Genomic DNA, 18,290 nt, shown 5'->3' with positions numbered 1-18,290 from the left:
AAAAAAAAATTATTTTGATTGCATTTAGTCACGATTAATCATTTGACAGTACACTTTTTTTTTTGTTTGTTTGTTTTTTTACTATGGATTTGGCCAACACTTTTATCCCTATTGTATTCAAGGCATACCTAATCGGCTCATGCATTCCTTGGGAATTGAACCCACGACTTTGATGTCGCTAGTGCCATGTTATAGCCACAGGAATACAATTCAATTCAAACAACGCGAATTCAACCTCTGGCCCACCTCACCATTGAACAGTCCACAAGAAATCGCACAAGAAAATTTAGAAAGCGTTAGTTCTTAACGTTTTTAGCATTTAATATTCCTTAAGCTTTGAAGATGATTGATTTTCACTTATATGCAACAATGAAGCAAAACTGTCTCGTTCCACTGATGTGCATGAGCGTGTGTGTGTGTGTGTGTGTGTGTGTGTCTTTGCATGTGCACATCAGTGATACAGAAGTGTGGTCAGTGTTTCCATAGTCTTCATAAAACATCATTGGCTCTCCTTAGCAACTCAGGGGAGGTCTTCTGGGGAGGGAAGTGTCGTGACAGAGCCTGAACCATAAAGAAAATGCTTCACACGCCAGTGAACCCTCACATATGTGTCCAAAGTTTAAAGCAATCAGAGTACAAACAGATACAGTCCTCTATATGCGAAGAGCAGGATTTCGCTCTGATCAAAGAGAAGAGTGTCAACGAGATCCATCTGGAGCTGTCTGAATCACATCTCTGCTGCAAAGAGTTATTGTATCATACACACACACACACACTAACTCACATGCTCCCTGGAAGATATAAGCTGTAACAGGTGAACCATTCTCAAATAAACAACCGAACTGTTACACAACACACCAACACGAAACCACATTTATAGGTTAATGCTTCAAGTTGCATTAACTTACAACATAAATGTTCTGGAACTAAATATGACGATGGAAGCAAGCATTAGCAAGCAATCCTACCTTAACTGTTGACCATCATTCAAGCCCATGTAACAAAACAGACTTTTTAACACTTTATGAGCATTTATGACTGAAAATCATGTTGAAATCTCAGCTTCACTCCTTAAAACTCGACTGAGTTAACAACAGTAACTGACGGAAGGACATACTGGTTCTGATTCGTAGTTAAAATGGTAAATGATAAAAGCAAAGCTAAGTTTATGGGGGGACCAGCATAATAAAATATACGTAGCATATTTGCAATTCGTTACACTAGCATTAACCACTATCTCTCTTGGTCAAGTGACATTACTTATGCATCTGTTTGATCCAAAATGACTTGAATGCACATCGTAATTATGATTTCCAAACTCAGAACTTGGTGGAAAAAAAGTGGAAGGTAGCCTATGTTCAAGCTGAGAGACTTCGTGGACAGGCAGGAATCATAACAAACAGCTTCACGCGCACACATAGAGCAGTTTAAATATTGTTCTTGAAGCCTGAAATCTCAGCTTGTGTGGCAGTGCAGTGGGGAAAACATCTGAGCAGGCTGATCCACCCGAGCGTAACATGACTTCCTTTTGTTGCAGGACACATAAAGCGGGTCATAACAAGAGCCCAGGGAGCTCCATAGGAGGCCACTAAAATCGCGGAGCTTCCATTTGACGGAAAAGACTGGAGAAAGAACTAAAACCGAGAGCTCTGACAAAGACACAAGCAACAAGAGGTGAAGGTCAATGGGACTTTCTGAGCCGTGGTTCAGCTGAAAAAAGATTTCTGGCTCTGTTGAATAGTCATACCTGTACTCTATGAAAAATATAGATAGATAGATAGATAGATAGATAGATAGATAGATAGATAGATAGATAGATAGATAGATAGATTTATCAAAATGCTACTTGACCTGAGATTGACACACTCTTTTCATTCCAGATCGTTGAAAGAAAGATGAGCCCTACTGGACTCTATACTCACACAATGAGGTCGTTTGATAAATAGCATACCTAAAGCGTGACTACATGTGTATACATGGACCCAGGCTTTAATACGGAGTCCAAACTGCCTCCACATGCTCATACATTTCCTTCATACAATTTCAAATCACCAATCAAATCTGACAACAATAGTATCTAAACGACAGAAAACTTGTATAACATTCTCGTGTTTATTGACATCTTATGATGAATCACTTGTTGTTTTCCTCAACTGTAAGTGTCTTTGGAGAAAAGCATCTGCCAAATGTCTGTCTGTCTGTCTGTCTGTCTGTCTGTCTGTCTATCTATCTATCTATCTATCTATCTATCTATCTATCTATCTATCTATCTATCATCCATCCATCCATCCATTTAAAAAAAGATCCAAAACAAACATTTTTGTTTAGATAATATATGTATGTGCACCGTTTATTCATTATGTATATATAAATGTACATACATACATAAAATGTGAAAAGATTTACGTGTATACATTTATATATTTTTTATATTAATATATTTAACATAAACATAACACACTTTTCTTATATACATGCACGTGTTTGTATTTATATATACATAATAAATATATACAGTTCACACACATTATGTAAACAACAACTTATTTTGGATGGGATTGATGAGGATCATTTGGACAGCACTAAATAAAATACTATATTTTACTATACAATACTTAAATTGATATGGCCCCAAAAGATTTTGACACCTTAAACTGAATTGCAACACTTACTAAAAGCGACAATTTCAGTTTGTTTTTTTTTTTACTACTGCTTCTCTTCATACTGTCTCAGTTCATCCAAAGCTAAAAAAAAGGATTTCGTTTAGGTCTGTCTTTCATGAAAAAAGTTCATTTATATCTCCTGACCCAACAGTGACACTAAAACCCATTTAGCAACACTGCTAAACCTTACTGTTTCCTGGCACCATCTGCAGCTTACAGCTCCAGATTGTACCTGAAACGATTCCTCTTAGCTGGAGCAGAGCCTGCGGGACAAAAGCTGCCAGATTCCCATAGCGAAGAAGAGAGAGAGACCGAAGGAGAGCAGAGCGGTGACCAGGCTGAACTCTGTCTGCTGCATCTCCACATGGGAGAATGAGGAGTTATGAATGCACCACACGCAGGCCAAGATTCCCAGGTGCAGCCGTCTGGTGTGTGTGGCTGCTGGCTGCTGCACTGACTCTTCATCTTTTATCAATCAAGGCTAATTACTCAAAACATGTCAGTGACAACATTCCACATGCGCTTTTTTCTATTCCTGCACAGTTGCAAGACTACCTGAATGACATGCAGGGTCATTCCTACAGTTTGCTGGATTTTGGACTCCATGAGGTTTGCTCAAAATATATATATATACATATAAAATGACATAATACTATAATGCTCATGCTATAATACATAATAAACCTAAATATTTATATATATTAATCTATAGAAAATTTGGTTACATGATATTTTTGCAATGAGTGGATTTTTTACACTAAAGAAGCCTATTATTATTTAGGAAAGAAAAACATACCACTGAAAAATAGAATTTATGATTTGAATAGATTGCTTTGAAGTCTTCAGATCAAGTCTTCTAAATATTTATTTATTTATTGATTTAGCTTTTCTTTCAAAAAGTCCATGTAAAATGCAAAGGATTACATGCAATGCATTAAATTAGATATTTATAAAACTAAAACATATTGTTTACTTGTACGTTATTTCACTCATTTGCCTACGTTGATTTTTGTTTGCATTCGACACCTGATAAGTGTTCATTTTAGGGTACATCCACGCATAAAAAAATCATGGCCATGAAAGTTGGCGATGTGTTGTTTCATTGGGAAATAAAATCTATCTGTAGTATGACCCCTGATGCTGCATGCCTCCATCCCTTCAGAGCAGCGCACAAGCTCATTTTGTAATGAAGCACGTCGCAGATGGTTTGTAAAGAGCAGATCGACCCTGCGGACAGACAGCCAGGGGCTTCAGTGAGAGAGCTGCTGAGAGACAGGTGAGAGATATAATGAGCTGCTCTTCATATGCTTTACGGACCAGAACATTCCAGAAATCTCCCAACAGGATGGTTCCAGCACAGGAGCTTAACCAAGCTGATTCACATCTAAACGATTTGAATAGAAGGTTTAAAGTTCTGCAAACTAGTAACTGCAGAAACAGCTTAACTTATTTTTTCTTCTAGAAGTTAATGAGGCCATTGCTTACTATTTCAGCAGTATATCCACAAAATGAAAAATCACATCTCACCAAAACACATAAAATACCAAGTTTCACATTTCTGCTTTTAAATCTTAAAAAAGTAGGAAAAAAAATATTGGTCCCACTTTTTTATAAAGATTTAATGAATTAAATAAAATAAGGGGACTTGCCATCATGGGGATCATGTGTCATATTATTGATCAAATACCTTATTTTAAAAACCCAACTTTTAAACGTTAGTGTATATAATGCTTTTGACGTTTTCTTTTAAAGGATACATATTTACGAAAACTATTTTTTTTTGTCAATGACTGCACAAATGCACATAAGAGACAAATAACAAGAAGACAAATAGTCTTAAATAATGGCTGAGCAATGAGCTTTGGGATGTGGTTGCTGTCAGGACCGTTGATGGGGTGCAAGTAAATTCTGATCACTGTGAAGTGATTATTATGGATCGCTGGAAGTAGAGGTTATAATCTGGTTTTCTAAAGTCCTCTTTAATCCTTCAATCATGGCCAGTCCCATATTTGGGGATCCCCTGTCTGGTTCTCAAGACTTTTTTTACTCTCTATCCACATTCGCAACCATTACTTACCGCCACTCTATCCCAGATTTCACGAGCAATGGCCAGAACTTGGCAAAAAGCTGTTTTCTCTTCCCAACTCCTCGTGGTCTTTTCTTCTGCACCCCTCATTTGTTTCATTTACATTTAAATTTCCCCTAGAACTGGGTCAGCCAAAAAATTGGACCTGTCTGTCAACGTGCTACATTTATTTTCATAGGGCTACAGGCCTTCTATCAGGGTCCTGCTCTCCACAACAAGCAAGGGAACCTTTAGTGCACTCAACACATTTCTTAATCCAGCGAAACAAAGTCTGGCGCAGTTATCGGTGCTGTTAAAGTCAGGTATATTTCTTTTGTTAAACCACAAAGTAGAAACACTCTGCAAATGTTTCCACAGAGAAATAATGAGGGTTCTCTCCCCCAAGCGGACATGACAGGCTGGTGGTACATTTGGGGTAAACTGATGACAAAGAACTTTTCCCGTAAGCTTTGACTTGTTCTGACTTCCTTTCTTGTCTGATTGGGTTTTGATTTAACCTCCCTGTTTCCTAATGAGACAGCTTTATTACCGGTGCCCATTAAATTTCCATTAGGAACAGTTTCTGGATGTAGTAAATTCAGCAGGAGCTCATCATTGCGCAATCAGCCGGATCCTGTGCAAAGCACTTGTGTCCTGTTCTAGTGGTACCTCCTGTGGCCGGTCACAGCTACTTGGTAAATCAAGGGGGTACTGAAAAGGCATACTACTTCAAGGAAAGGAAAAAACTGAGTTCTCCAAACCTCTGATTTGAATTCATGTGCGATGCAAACAAAATGTCTTTAAAAAGGTCACAATTCTGAATTATACAGCAGAGATGTACAATTATAATGTAAGAAAAAAGTTATAGTCGCTTTCAAAGTCAAAGCTGAATTTTACAAGAAATAAGTAGCAATTATAAGAAATAAAGTCAAAGCTGTAATGTGATGTTGAATTTTTTGAAGTAGACGTTATGAGAAATATGTCAGAACTGTGGGAAGTCAAGTTGATATTTTATTACAGAAATAAATAAATGCATTTAAATGTCAAGAAATAGAATTTAATAAAGTCGTGGTGGAGACGTAATGTTAAATTTGATAAGAAATAAAGTAAAAAGTATGAGATATATACTCACAGGTTTTACTTTAAAGGAAATAAAGTAGCAATTAAATTGATATAATGGGAATAACATAAAATTAAGTCACAATCGTCACATTAAACATAACAATCTTATACTCAGTGGAAAAAAATGTAACATTCATTATTTTTTTGCATATTATCTGGAGAGATATTACAGCTGTTTTGAATAATTATTTCATATTTCGATATTTATTTTTGATCCGATTTTTTGATCACTCTGTATACATTAAAAATTCAGTGTAAACACACAGTATATTTCCCTCTTTGACTCCTTCTGGTGTTCCACACCAGTGATTCATTTTTTTTTTTTTTTTTTTGAGAAGTGATCAAGAAACACGAAATATATTTCTTGGATTGTTTTTGCGGATGACTGTACTTTGGCGCACTTAATAAACTGTAAAAACAAAGCAATCAGCAATAAGAAAGACATCTGACTAATTTGTTGCCATTCCAAGTAAACATAAAAAGCTGGAGATCCGCAGGAGCATTAAACCGCTGAAGGATGAGCCGTGGTAAATCGCTACGACACTACAGAGGATGCGTACGATGCTTCGCGTCGCACGCCATATGATGAAACTGCTCTCGGTAAAAGGCTGCAGTGTCTATTAGTCATTAGTGATATAGTTCAGTGCTAACACGGACAACCCCAAAACGCTTTGCGGCCATAAATCCAGCTTTATATTCTCGCCCCAAATCATTCCAACGATGGATTGATCTTCCATACAGTGGCTGACTTCATGTTTTGGGCCAGCGCCAATCGCTTTCTTTGTGATTTATGCGCACGCACAAATGTATGATCGTAGCCCAGGATGCGTACGTGCAAACATATGCATCTAAACACGTGTGAGGTCAAGGTTCAAATTGTTGGCTTCAGAGTGGTGACGCGTACTTATTACTACACCTTCGAGACCTTATATCAATGGCAGTGGGGAAGATGAGAAACGTGAGTCATCCGACGAAGGCCAAAGTGTTAGTGTGTTTTTAGCGTAGCCGAGTCCTTGTGGTGCAAATAATCAGAGGGCAGGAAACACCACACATTCTTCTGCTTTAACACCTGCACATGGCGGAAAAACAGGCTAAATTTGAAATCTAAACATATGCTGCACGCTGTATTGTTCATATATATATATATTTGGGTGTCGACTAGCAATGCATCGACCAATCAGAAACCGCCAATGATCAGAGCCGAATATATGGTGTCAATCAAAACGAGGTGGAGAAAAAGCTTGAAACGTTTGCAGCGAAGCGTGAAAAACAGCAGCATGGAAAACAAAACTGTTATGCAAATCCGGAATAAATTATACACAGCGAGTGAACAATGCGACGATATTAGAACGCTTCGTTTCGTTACAATCACTCAAACTGTCACTCGTGAGACTGTTTACAATCATGTCGCTTTCTACACGACACAAGAAATGTTTTATTTACGCTGCGTCTAGGAACTTGTTGATTATAATGTGAACATTCTGGTTTTGTTGTGTCACTCGTTACACACGTATAACCGCAAACGAGCACTTTATCTTCCACATCTCAGCATGGTTGTCGTTTCATAGATTTATCAAATGAGTATTTTTTTCAATCAAATATTAAGATAATAAGCAAATATTAAGGCCCTACGAACATAAGGCGGAAACTGATTTATCTACAACAACTGAATCGAATTAGTAGTGTTGCCATAATTACCTCAAATTACTAAACATCTTCATGGAACATTGTCTTTACTTGATGTCCTTGTTGATTTTTGGCATACAAGAAAGAAATCTATAATTTTGACCCATACGATGCATTTTTGACTATTGCTATAAATATACCCCAGTGACATTTTTGTGGTCCAGGGTCACATTTACATTCAAGTTACTGTAAATATAAATTACATTTTATTATATTTTTGAATAAATTAACTAGGTTGACTGTTCATTCTCTTTTTTTCCCAGATATGTCCTGGCTGTGATTTCAGAATTTCTTAAAATATCTGGGTTTTGGCTGCTCCCACCCCCTTATTGACTTGCTCCTCATAATTTATAACACCAATATATTTGCATTGCTTTGACCCCAGATCCCACCTTCTCGCTTGCCTTGATCGATCGATTATATGTAATGCATGCATGCTAAAGATCAGACTACTTTTAAGTCATTACCCTCACAGCAAGCAAGAAAACAATAGAAAAATGGTAACATTTTAGGCAATTTAAAGTAGAAATCCCAATCCAGAGAAAATAAGACATAAGGTCACCCTAAATTAACAGATTCAGACCAAAAGTATGTCATATGACACCGACTCTTAGCTAGCAAACAACCACCAACAATAGCATCACTCGCTTGGTCATTGTTACCGGCGCTATCACTATCAAAAATTCTGAGCTGAGCGATACAGGGAATCTCCAGTGTCCCGCTATGAATCGCTGGCTCAAAAAGCGTTGTATGTCTGGCTCAGACAGCAGCTGAGGGAGAAAACAGAACAACATCTGTTGAAAAGGAGCTTCACTTCATGTTTTCTTGCGTCTTGCAGCCAGCCAGGAGATTAAAGTCTGCATTGAAGAGCATATATTTGGGTTTCCTCGGACAACTAAACTAGCAAGCTTGCAATTATCAATCACCGCAAATCATTTTCTGTAAAACTGAGGGAAAAGGTTTTCTTAAAATGATGTGAATGTCAAACAGGCGCGTCCAGATTCTGAGTTATTTTTCTTTTTCGCTCATTTTGGTTGGAATTTCTTGAAAAACCATGCGCTAAACAGCAGAATAATCAAATGAGGCCACATTTTTAACGAACGCTCGATTCTGTGCAAGCAAGATTCTGCGTGGGCCTGATGTTGAGGAAAATTTAGATCATGTGCTAACACTGTGTCTTGCTACGTGAGAGGAAAGTTTCAGGCACGTGGTGTGGGTCCGTTTGGAGCAGGTCCGTCAGAATGTAGGTCAGTCAGGTGGGGCCGAAACGAAGCTAAACTGAGGCTAAACTTCATAGCCGTGACGGAGGCTTTGGATCTAAAGTCACACAGCCATCCACAGTGTTCCCAACTGAGTAAACAGACTCCAACAGATGCTAACAACAGTTCTGCTGCCACACACAGTCCAGAGAGTGTCACATGCCCTCCTGTTCTAGATGTATGTTTCCAATCACCACGCTCTCTTTAATCAAATCAGGAAGTTAATGGCTTCACGGGATCATTAGAACAAACTCGTGCTGAAAGAAAACAAAAGGATAAGAGAGGAAGTCTTATTTATTGTGTCTCGACGCAGCTTTACTGGGTTGCTCATGCTTGGCAAGCGCTTATGTGTAATTAAGTCTAATGGTAAAAATAGAAGGCATTTCTGGTAAACACTTCATACAGAAATGAACTTGACCCGTGTTATTCATCACAATAATATACACACGGCGGAAGTCTTTAATGACTAAAGACTGTTTCTGCTTTGATGCTCTGGATATTTTCCTATCGATTCACGCTAATGCCATCTAAACCGCAATGGCTGAAGGAAAAGTGAAAAGAAAGAAGCCAGGATGTTTTTTTTGGAGGTTTATGTTTCGATAAGACAAGAAAGAATACTTTGAACCCTTTGGGAAGACTGTTGTAAAGGGACTAATACGCTTTTATAAAAATCTTTTGGACTTTTTTTTTCTTATACAATTACAATGAACAGGGACTGCAGTTTGTAAGTTTAAAACAATATTCAAATACAAAACAATGATCTTAAACTGTAATAATATTTCATAATATTTAAATGCAGCCTTGGTGAGCTAGTGTATGAATTACATTTTAATGATTTTTTTTAATAAATGAATATATTCAGACAAAACTGGTGAAACCAACAAGACCTAAATCAGAAAATGCTATTTTTACATTTAAGTTTATGCATTTTTATTTGTGAATGAAATCATTCAGTCAGCCATTCAGACTTCTTTCTGTGAAATGGCTAAACAATTATTTTAAAAAAAGGAATCAATCACAAATTGAAAATTGCTACTGTGCTCCTAAAAAGAATATGTGATGGAAAAAAATAGGAAAAATTTCCATTGTTAAACTTTTGCGAACAAATCGAAAGGAGTGTGCAGATTGCAAAGTCTTTCAAGAGAAAGCAAGAGTATTGAAATTTATTTACTTAGCAAATATTGCACAAGTAATAAGGACAACTTTTATGTTGATTTTGTGAAACTCTTGCAACTTGACGACTCTCTTTTGTTAGTTGTAACTGTGATAAAAATAAAATAAAATAAAAAAAACGGAAAATGTTTGTTTTCCACAAAAAAAGTCAATCAAACAGGTTTGAGAAGAGACACGGGTGAGTAAATGACTACATTTTAATTTTTGAGTGAACTGTTCCTTTACGAAGTGTTTGAAATGCGATTTGAACCTTGAAACCATTAAGTCACGTGTTCTGCGAGCAGTAGAGAATCTGCAGTGGTTTGCTGTGTTTGGCGGCTGCCCAACAGGTCTTGTTTCGTCTGTGCTTTGGCTATGTGATTCTAAGTCTTGGAGAGAGGGGGAAACCCTTGAGCAAGGCACAGAGGAGGCCTGGTGCAAGGGCTGGACTGCACTGTTTAGGATCCCCTCCCATATATTGACATTGACCTCATGAGGTCATCATTTCTCAAGAAAATGTCATCTAAACCAAGAACTGAGAAAGTCTTCATCCGACACCTAAAGCATTACATTAAAATCGCCCATCTCTGTAAACAGACACTAGAGTATAGAAAAAATAAATACTGATCCAAACGACCTTGAAATTAGAGGGAGATTAAAATGTGCTATAAAGAAAAAAAAAACTATTTTGTTTCAGAGGGAAGTTCTTGAAGGCTGAAGGTGAGTGTATGTGGAAAATATGTGCTCTTCTGCTCCTGGGAACTTGTTATGAGAACATGGTGCTGGGTTCTGTTGTTGCCGTTGTGCCAGTTCTGGAGATTCCCTCCTGGAACACCATCTAGACTACGGCATGAGAAAAACCTCCACCTTTCCAGTTAACCATACGGTATATATCCATGGCAATGGAGACGACGCTTCAAAAAACTGATTCATTCAGTTCACTAAAAAGAACCAGTTCAAAAATGTGATTCATTCAGGTCACTAAAAAGAACCAGTTCAAAAATGTGATTCGTTTAGGTCACTAAAAAGAACCAGTTCAAAAAAGTGATTCATTTGTGAACCAGACATCACTCTGAATTTCTCTGCATTAAAGTTATGGATTACATGTAATAATGTTGTAAATAATATTTAGTTTCTTGCACAGGTAGATATTTTTGATTCATAAGAACTCAATATATTGTCAGGAGCCATGGGTGTTCATTTTGGGTCAACTATTCCTTTAATGCAGAGCTAACTTAAACTAATATTCCAAAACTGACAGTTACATTTATTGATTATAATTATCTAAGCCACATTTAAAGTCAAGTACCAGCCCAATCTCAAGCCAATTCGTACATATTTTATGAGTTGCCTAAAAGCCCTGATTCAAGTTCTTTTCCGTTCATCGTTTGAGGGCAATTTGAGGGGTATGAGGGGTATTTTCAGTATAAATATTACAATAAATATTCTCCCAAGCAATACTAAGCTGAATTTATCTATGGGGAACAATACAAATACAGTTTGGTTATATATTTGAGCCCAGTGCTGTGTTTAAAGACTGCTGAAACCCAGCGCAAGACATGTAATGGATGTAAGTTATGGATTTAGACTTCTTTAACTTCATTAAACCTTACAGTGTTTAATAATCCGTAAAGACACAACAGCATAAACACAAACATGTGTTAAATTTCCTTTTATTTTGTTATAATTCCATGTGTTTTGTAATATAAAAGCATCTGGATTGTAAAGTTGCGCACTTGTCACGACCTTTGACTTTTTCTGTAAATATTTATTTCTATATTTAGAATTATTTTATCTATTATTTTAGAGTTTCGTTTTAACGTGTTTAACAATACTGTTTCATAATACGCTGTGAACGTTTCTGAAGTACATTGCTAGGCTGAAGAATTTTAAATAAATATTTTGCATGTTTAAATGAAGTGTTTTTTTTTAAATATCTGAATTATTGACAGATTAAACCAACTTCAAATCTTTTTTCCCCATTTTCTTTGCTTAACGTTATTTAAAGCGTTATGTAACTAAATTTACATTCCATTTCAGTCAAACAGAGTAGAATAGACTGAAATGAATGATTATGGCATGACAAAATACCGACTGCATTCAAAAAAAAAAACTTGTTAGCAATAATTCATATTGTGTGAAACACTACAATGCAAACAGAAATACAATTTAAAGTCGAAATGTTGCTACTTATAGTGCTGTGCCATCTTTCAAACAATACACCATACACAAATATCATCAGCATGAATCTCTTTTCCATAAACATCTCTGTGATAGCTGGACGGGGTGAAGGAGACTTAGGGCTGGTAAGGGAGCAGTTCTCCGGCCCTCACATGATTTAAAATCACCAAGAGTCACGGCCTGATTCATCTCTGTCTCTTCTGGCCAGGTTCAGGCTACAAGGCAGCCCTCAGTTATTTTAGTGTACTAACAGGCATGTCACAAGGACCGGTCCGGTTTGGAGAGGGTTTGGCTTGGTTCATTGTGGTTATTCTTAATTAAATGTAAAACTATTTAAAAAAAAAATTATTTGAAATCTGAAATGTTGACTTGGCCAAAAAAAATGTATTACAGCTATTGCTATTCTATATACACTATGTTTATATGTAGTATCTTGCAAAAAATGTGAATAACGGGATTAAAAATCACATTGCGTTTTGTGTTTTCAGAGTACAAAAATGCTAGTGTTTATTGTTATTATGATTTTGCTTGTGATCTAAGAGATTGTAAGTTTTCTTGCAACCCAAAGTTTGTTCTCTTAAACTACATGGTGGTGTTTATAAATTAAATGTGTTATATAAGTATTTTCACTCATTGTCTATTAAGCTGACCATTCAACTATCTAAAGATGTTTTTTTTGATACATCACAAAAAAAAAAGAGCAGAAAAAAGATAAAATAGAGCTATTCTCTTTTTACAAAGTACTATTATTTTTTGTCCATACAATGAAAGTCAATGAGTTAATACAGATGTTCTGCACCACTTAGACACATTACATAAGGCTCTTTACATTTTACAAGAAAGGTTTTTTACGTGGACACGAAATCGATTTAATAGCATATCTATCTGTAAACCGCAAGAATGGTGATTTGAGGGCAGAACTGGCTTTCGGAGGTGGTTAGAGAGATCGCCACTGATCTTAACTGCCTAGTAGTGCGCTTTGTAGCTCTGTCATCAGAAATGGAGTGATAAACATTCTCATGCTCTCTTCCCGCTAATTTCACCTTCCTCCGTTCACTCATAAAATTTATCTGGGCTGATCTGCCACTTTGGTGGAGTCCAGATGGTTGTTGGACCCCAGGCTGAGCCACTGTGATGGGGTTATGGGGGAAAAGCTCCCTCGGGTCTAGGAAAGGACGGCAGCCACTGAGAGGCCTCTTGCCCCGAGGCGCACGTGTGAGGGGCCTCAATCACAGGGCCAAACTCAGCTCACAGAGGGACACTAAACGAGAAGGGTGTGTGTGTTTTAGCAGGGATTTTATATGGGAACTGAAAGTTCTGATGCTTCATATCCAGGATGAAACAGTGAAATAAAACGGTGAGAAATGTGCTAAAATGTTAAATTTGAGGAGCACTTTTCAGTGAAACACAAAAAGGCACCCCCAATTGAATTAAACTCAATTAGACACATTCCCATTCTGTGGGACTACTACTGAAAGTAGATTTTTTTTTCTATTATAAAAAATAAAGCAATAATATAATTTAAATAAATACATACACAAATATGTAAATGAGTAATCAATTAATCAAACAAACAGCGTTTGAGTTGGTTGACTTCTGAAAGACACAAATACTCACAAATGTTGCATTTATCTGATTAAAAAAATCTAGTACAGCATACTAGTGATGTGAAATATAATTACAATTTATTAAAATACCATTTTATATATTTGAACGTAATTTATTCCTGTGATGGCAAATTTCAGAATGACTACAGAAATCATTATGTTATGCTGATTCGGTGCTAAAGAGACATTTTTTTTATTATTATCTATGTTAAAAACAGTTGTGCTGCTTATTTTTTTTATTGGTAGGTTTCTTTGAAGAATAGAAACTTCAATAGAAAAGCACTATTTTTCGTAAAAATGTAAAAATTACTGTCACTTTCGACTAGTTTAACTTCTGAAAAGCTTTCATTTCTTTTCTGTTTATACTGTATATATTAGTTTAATATTTTGATAATAGTTTACAGATTTTCTATGTGGTCTTACAGGGCCGCAGTGTATATACCTGGTTAGCATTTTACATTCAATCTGTCATGTCGATCTATAAAGTTGAATGTACTCAGCCGTCTTGATTTTTCACGGACAGAGCAAAATAGGATCATAAGCGTGCAAATGTGTTGGACAGAGCACAGAGTGTGTTAAGAGGGAAGGTGTAAACCCAGATTTACACTGTGGCACTGACCCAACTTTTCCATGTGTTTTCATGCGCTTGGCTTGGAGTGATGGCGCTGAAATCTCAGGCCTCTAGTATTCCTATCAACGATCCCCCAGGTGCTCAAAGCAGCCAACAAGAGCGGCCCAGCAGAAGAGCAGTCTTATCTCACCGTAATATGTCACATTCCCCCAAGAGAAGACGTGGATCTGCATAAACAAATGCATGTTTAAATGCTCCATTTGTGCTCAAAATTGAGAGAACGGCGCTAGTAAAGTCAACGTTTGCTAAATCTGCTCAAAATATCACACGTTTGAAATCCTCCAACTGACTGGAACCATAGGAACCAGAGTGAAGTTAGTGAATTCTGTTAGCTCCAACTAAATTTGACTATCATCAGCTTTTTCAAACCGTAAACGATGTGGGAAAATTTGCGCAAAAGTTGTGCAATGTATTCCAGCCTTAAAAGTGCCAATTTTCAGTTTTATTCTACATGGACCCGGGTGCTATTTTGAGATGACCATTTGGAAACACTTGCACCATTCATTAATTACTCACCTTCATCTCATTCCAAACTGTAACATCTTCGTTGAAGGTCTCTTTCACATCTCAATAGCAATCAATAAGTTAGATGGTCTAAATTCATTTATATACATTATTTATATTTTTTTAGCTTCATAAAATTAAGTTTAAACTTGTGATGTCACATGTACTATTTTAACAATGTCCTTACTACTTTTCTGGTCTTTTCGAGTTGTGTGTCTGTCTATAAAGGGTCAGAAAGCTTTTGGATTTCATCAAAAATATCTTAATTCGTGGTGAATGAAGGTCTAAGTGATTTGGAACGACATGAGGATTAGTAATTCATGACAGAAATGAAATTTTTGGGTGAACTATCCCTTTAAGCTTTTTAGATACTTTCGATTATATCTTAAATGAATGTTGACTGTAAATACCGCATTTCTACATCAGTAACTAAAGAAAAACATTTGTGTTGGGGTGATTCATCCACACCACTAGGTGTCAGTATGCGTTAGACGGAAATGTCTTTTCAGCAAGCGCAACATAAATCAAACTACTGTGTGGAGATTTAAACGTGTGAAATGTCACAAAAAAAAAGTCTGCAAACCATTTTGGCTATTTATAATAACTGCAGCATGGCATACAGTGTACATGTGTGCAAGTTCCCCCGAAAGAAGAATGGAAAGAAAAGATCACCGCAGCGTGTGTTCCTTCTTCTGGTCATGAGAAACTAGGTCATCTGTGAGCCAGGTTACAGCCATGCTGCAGAGAAGAGAGTCTCCAACAGCAGCTCTTTCCCACAGCCAGACCAATCCATTCCAAACAAACAACCAACTCGCACAAAAACACCAAAAACAGAGACACATGAAGTAAACAAAGTGCAAATGAGCGGGAATGGATTGAAGCTATCATTTAGACAGCTTGTCATCATCATCATCCTCTTGATCTCTCTCACTGTATCTCTCATTCTCTTTCAGTTTCGCTCTGCCCCAGATGGGAGTTTGGCATTTGGCGTCTTAATCAACTGGGTTGTTTGTGTCAATGTGGGTTCAAACTTATAACCAGGGCACAAGCACTGATTGCAAGTAAACACACTGAAATAAGGTCCCACCAGGACAATGCAACTTCATTTCAACTGTGTGTTTTATATCGAAACTGATTTAGCTGTAAATATAAGGATGCACGGCAAACCTTTTAGAGAAGCACGCGGGCTCAGTTTGAGATAATTATGGCATCCTGTTACCCAAAGGTGTGCTGAGACTTACTGAGAGTCCATAAAAGCATAGCAGCAGCATGAATCATTTGGGTGTGGAAACTAGGAAATAAAATGTGGAAGACTAAAAAGGAATAGCCGCGCCGTTACTGCCTATTTCACTCTATAAAACACCTGAAGAACTTTCACATTGAGAAAAATACTTTCTGTAGGGAAGGTTCTAGCATAACTGTTGTACCAGTCGTTCCTTCAAATGCACAAAACGTATTCCCATTTTGGGCTAGCTGAAATATTGTACTACGGGGAGTAATGTGTAGCTTTGTTTTTGTGTTACAGAAAGCCGCTGTCATTGCGGACAGGCTGTAAATCGTACAGACTGCCAGTAAGTCTCAACATGCGGATTTAGTGTTTAGGTGTCTGTCGTCAGTCCCTGACCCTGTAAATCCAACTGCTTTGACTATAAACAAGCAGCGGCCAGTAAAGAAATCACTTTGAGCTCTCCCACAGAGCATGATGACTGAATTCGTGTAGCTTTTTGCTCCAACAAACAATCAAAAAACATAAACAGCCATTTAAAAATTTGGGGTCAAAAAACGTTCTGTCTGCAGCCGAAATAATTGAGACTTAGAACACAGAAAAACTCTCTGCCCATCCATACAGCCTGTCATGAATAAATTAGGGTTAACTGAACAAAACAAAATGATATCATTAATGTTATAAATGACATTTGAGTCTGATTCAGAGAAACTTATAAGAAAGCCAAGTCCTGACTGTGATGGGGTGGAGGTGGAGCTGGGGATGGAGGAGGGCTATAAAGCTGCTGAATAATACTGTATAGGCCTTATATTTGAATGCTGTAAACGGGCCTATAGGTAGAAGTTGATCAGCTAAGAGCCAGCTCTTTCAAACTTGAACTGCTTTATTAATTTTATTACATTTCTGATCTAAGAATCCATAAAAAAAGTATCAAGGTTTCCACAAAACTATTAAGCAGCATGACTGTTTTTAACATTAATAATGATAAGAAATGTTTATTCTTTTTTAAAAACCAAATGGAATGATAATTAAACATTCCTAAGGCAGAGTAATAATCAAGACTACAAAACAATTGAATAAATATGGGATATTAGTAGGCCAATATTATCATGCTTTTTGATTAAATAAAATGAATCCTTGGTGAGCCTGTAAGACTTCTTTCAAAGACATAAAAAACACCTCAAACTTTAAAATTTTTACTGTTACATATAATACAGATGGATTTTTTTTTATCCGTTCATTACTTATAAAACTGACTGATGAATTATGTGATTGATTGAATATGAGTTATGTGATTGATTACTGTCCAAAAGCTCCACATGGATACCTGTCGCTTTATATTCCTTGCCAATCCTTATCAATCATAACTTAATGTCCTTGCAGATGGAATCACAGTCTTATAATTTGCTTTAATCAACAAATCTATTTTCATTTTGCACTCACACAAAACACTCACACAACAATGACTTTCATAAAAACTAAGGTCCACTTTTGCTAAAAATATAAAATACTTTTTTTAAAAAAGGTGAAACTTACAGGTCATTGAGGCACATTTGTTTGTTCATGAAAGAGCATGTGAAGTTGAAAAACTGACCATACATCCCATCAATCCTATAATTGCATAACATCCACGGACCCCTTGTGCATTCAAAGTTGTAGAAAAGTAGTTTTTTTTACTATAGCGATAAAAAGTTATAGCTATTCAAAGCGAAGTAATAACAGGCCGGAGCAGCTTACACTAGATTCCTAACAATGCATCCAGTAAATACAGTACGTCATACGGCTCTAATGTAATGTTCTGCTCTTGTGTATTTGTATACACATTTGTATACGCACAGACGCCCCGCCACCCACATGCACAAACAAGCTTTTAAAAAAGGAAGCCGATACCCTCAAGCTTAAACACACGAGTATACCACACAAACACGCTTCAGATGCCCAGATGTAATCACTTGTGTGCGCATTCGCAAACAAAACAAGCACAGAAGTGCACCATCACGCACAGCGTTCATTGACCCCAATAATTGGCAGCAACAAACGCGTTGCTCCTGGTTGCCTTGGCTAATTTATTCTCCCCATGCATGTGAGGTGAAGGGTCAGGCATGTTAACAGGCCGCTAAGAGCTTCCTCCGTCTGGGGATGAGGTTGGAGGCCAATGGGGAGGTCTAAAGGGGGCTGGAAACCCTCCCCGAGAG

General features: G+C 37.1%; 1 protein-coding gene across 1 annotated transcript in view; it reads right to left on the bottom strand.

Moving 5' to 3' along the window:
- fhod3b (formin homology 2 domain containing 3b) overlaps nucleotides 1-18,290 on the bottom strand; it is a 136,762-nt gene that overhangs the window by 33,642 nt on the left and 84,830 nt on the right. The window lies entirely within an intron of this gene.

This window comes from Puntigrus tetrazona, chromosome 16 (genome assembly GCF_018831695.1).
Source record: "Puntigrus tetrazona isolate hp1 chromosome 16, ASM1883169v1, whole genome shotgun sequence".
NCBI lineage: Eukaryota > Metazoa > Chordata > Actinopteri > Cypriniformes > Cyprinidae > Puntigrus > Puntigrus tetrazona.
The sequence above is the reverse complement of the archived record's forward strand: the minus strand, read 5'-3'. Positions and strand labels throughout refer to the sequence as shown.